Source organism: Hyalella azteca, unplaced genomic scaffold, assembly GCF_000764305.2.
Source record: "Hyalella azteca isolate HAZT.00-mixed unplaced genomic scaffold, Hazt_2.0.2 contig14000, whole genome shotgun sequence".
NCBI classification, from domain to species: domain Eukaryota; kingdom Metazoa; phylum Arthropoda; class Malacostraca; order Amphipoda; family Hyalellidae; genus Hyalella; species Hyalella azteca.
Genome location: NW_025943901.1, coordinates 1 through 2,795, shown reverse-complemented (window position 1 = coordinate 2,795; position 2,795 = coordinate 1). Strand labels below are relative to the sequence as shown.

Sequence of the window (2,795 nt, the reverse complement as noted above, 5' to 3'; positions counted from 1 at the left end):
CCTTGGTGTGGCAGTGGGCGGTGCCTTGGTGTGGCAGTGGGCGGTACCTTGGTGTGGCAGTGGGCGGTGCCTTGGTGTGGCAGTGGGCGGTGCCTTGCTAGGCAATTGTTCCTGGTGATGCAGTGGGCGGTACCTTGGTGTGGCAGTGGGCGGTGCCTTTGTGTGACAGTGGGCGGGGCCTTGGTGTGGCAGTGGGCAGTGCCTTTGTGTGACAGTGGGCGGTGCTTTGGTGTGGCAGTGGGCGGTGCTTTGGTGTGGCATTGGGCGGTGCTTTGGTGTGGCAGTGGGCAGTGCCTTGATGTGTCAGTGGGTGGTGCCTTGGTGTGTCAGTGGGTGGTGCCTTGGTGTGGCAGTGGGCGGTGCCTTGGTGTGGCAGTGGGTGGTGCTTTGGTGTGGTAGTGGGCGGTGCTTTGGTGTGGCAGTGGGCGGTGCTTTGGTGTGGCAGTGGGCAGTGCCTTGAAGAGACAGAACATCAACATCATGTGCATAACATCAACATCATGTGCATAGCGTAACATCAACATCATGTGCGTAACATCAACTTTGATGACATCACATCAATATAATATAATCAAACTCATATTAATGACGTCATCAAAATAATGGCCTTCACATGTCTTTGCATTATCTCACAAATTTCGGTAGCTATCAACATCTATTACCGGTATATCTACGTCGACATCAAAATTATCATGCCGATACTGGCAGCATTTCCTGTTAGTCACTTTTATGAATTTGGTTCTTGAATTAGTTGCTATAATTGAAGTAAATAACTGGATTTATTGTAATTTGTGATGTTGATTAATCTAAGATTTGTTATATACCATGCATATGATGCTTGTATGTTAAAATTTGGTCCGTGAAGCGCGAAATCCATTCCTGGCATGCGATGTTATTTGGAGGCGGTGCCTTGCTAGGCAATTGTTCCTGGTGATGCAGTGGGCGGTGCCTTGGTGTGGCAGTGGGCGGTGCCTTGGTGTGGCAGTGGGCGGTCCCCTCGTCAGGGTGAGTAGGGGGCGTGGCTCCCCTCGTCAGGGTGAGTAGGGGGCGTGGCTCCCCTCGTCAGGGTGAGTAGGGGGCGTGGCTCCCTTCGTCAGGGTGAGTAGTGGGCATGGCTCCCTTCGTCAGGGTGAGTAGGGGGCGTGGCTCCCCTCGTCAGGGTGAGTAGGGGGCATGGCTCCCCTCGTCAGGGTGAGTAGGGGGCGTGGCTCCCTTCGTCAGGGTGAGTAGGGGGCGTGGCTCCCCACGTCAGGGTGAGTAGGGGGCGTGGCTCCCCTCGTCAAGGTGAGTAGGGGGCGTGGTAACCCTCGTTTTGTGTAACTGATGCGCCAGAAAGTAATTGTAGTGTTTTTCCTAGGTCGAAGAGTCATTATTTGGTATTATTATTTTATCCATTTTATTTATTTAATCCATCTTTTTAGCGCATTTTTTCAATTACGGAAAAAGGCGCTATTGCCGTCTGTCCGTGACTCCATGTCCGTCTGTCCGTGACTTCACGTTTTCGTCAATTGCCAATTCGCAGATTACCAAAAAATAGAATTGCCGCAATGAAAACTGATTTGTGCACGAGAAAATGCGCTCTCTGTCACTCACTGCAGTGAGTACTGATTTATTTTTTGCCAAATACTGGTAGTACGCTGTGAAGGCCGTAATTGCATCTTCGTCTTTTTTACCTTCAAGTGTCCCCATTTCTGTAGGGTTAGATCTTTACTCGTGCTATTGCCAGCGAACCTCTTAACTGCAATTGAGCAGTATACGTCGATCAAAATTACTGTTACATTGACGGAGATTGAGTAATATGACCGATGAGATTGGAGCTGAGAGTTGTGGGTTTGAGACCTAACTACCTGTAAAAAATTTGCGATGTGTAGAAGCGGCGACTGGCAAAGCTCTGCCCAATGGTATGGCTGAGATCATTATATTATTTAAGTGAATGTAATACATATAATAAAAATATTATATATAATACAAATATATAACTCAAATAGCGTGCATTGCAGCGCAAAACGAAGGCCGTGGCGCCGGCCGGGTTCTGCCCTGACGCGGCGGCGCAGCAGCTCATCTTAGAGCAGTTCAGCGCCGCGCGGGGGCAGGTCGAGCGGCTCCGACTGGCCTCAAACAAACCAAATCCTCCATTCAAAATAGTACGTTCCACTACCTAATTTATTGGGAATAAATTGGCCATTAGAACAAGTATTATGCGTGGTAAAATTTATTTCATGGTTTCAATAATATTTATTTCGTGAATACTCGCGTGCGGGAGTGAGCTGCTCATATTAATGATACATATGTGGACAATCCTGTAGGCATAGTCTGGATTAATTAGGTTCGCAGATTTTGTATAATAAACCAGCTGACTGAGTTGTAGAAAATTAACAATTGGACTGATTTTTGAATAGTTACTAAGTTGACTGAATTATATAAAATTCCCAAGTTGACTGAGCTGTAATAAAATTGGTCATTTTAATTACTTTAAGTAAAATAATTTAAAGATTTACATAGTCAGATTATCTTACTGAATGCTTCCCTTCAAACACTTGCAGCCCTCAAACGACACCCCGGAGCACTGGTGTCAGTTCTGCTTCGGCGCCGCCTTCCAGCGCGCCGTCCTCCTCCGGCAGCAGCAGACCAGGCAGTCCAAGCAGGTCCTGCCGTGCTAGACGCGTCTTATGTACATGTAACGTCCTATGTACACGTAGCGGCCCTAGTACATGTAGCGGCCCTAGTACACGTAGCGGCCCTAGTACACGTAGCGACCCTAGTACATGTAGCGGCCCTAGTACACGTAGCGACCC

The 2,795-nt window shown here is 48.3% G+C and overlaps 1 long non-coding RNA gene across 1 annotated transcript; it reads left to right on the top strand.

Moving 5' to 3' along the window:
• Positions 1–1,020: 1,020 nt before the first annotated feature.
• On the top strand, positions 1,021–2,659 carry LOC125178955. The gene is made up of 3 exons (XR_007157094.1): positions 1,021–1,036; positions 2,001–2,144; positions 2,544–2,659. It is a non-coding gene; the product is annotated as an uncharacterized LOC125178955 (long non-coding RNA).
• The last annotated feature ends 136 nt before the right edge of the window (positions 2,660–2,795 follow it).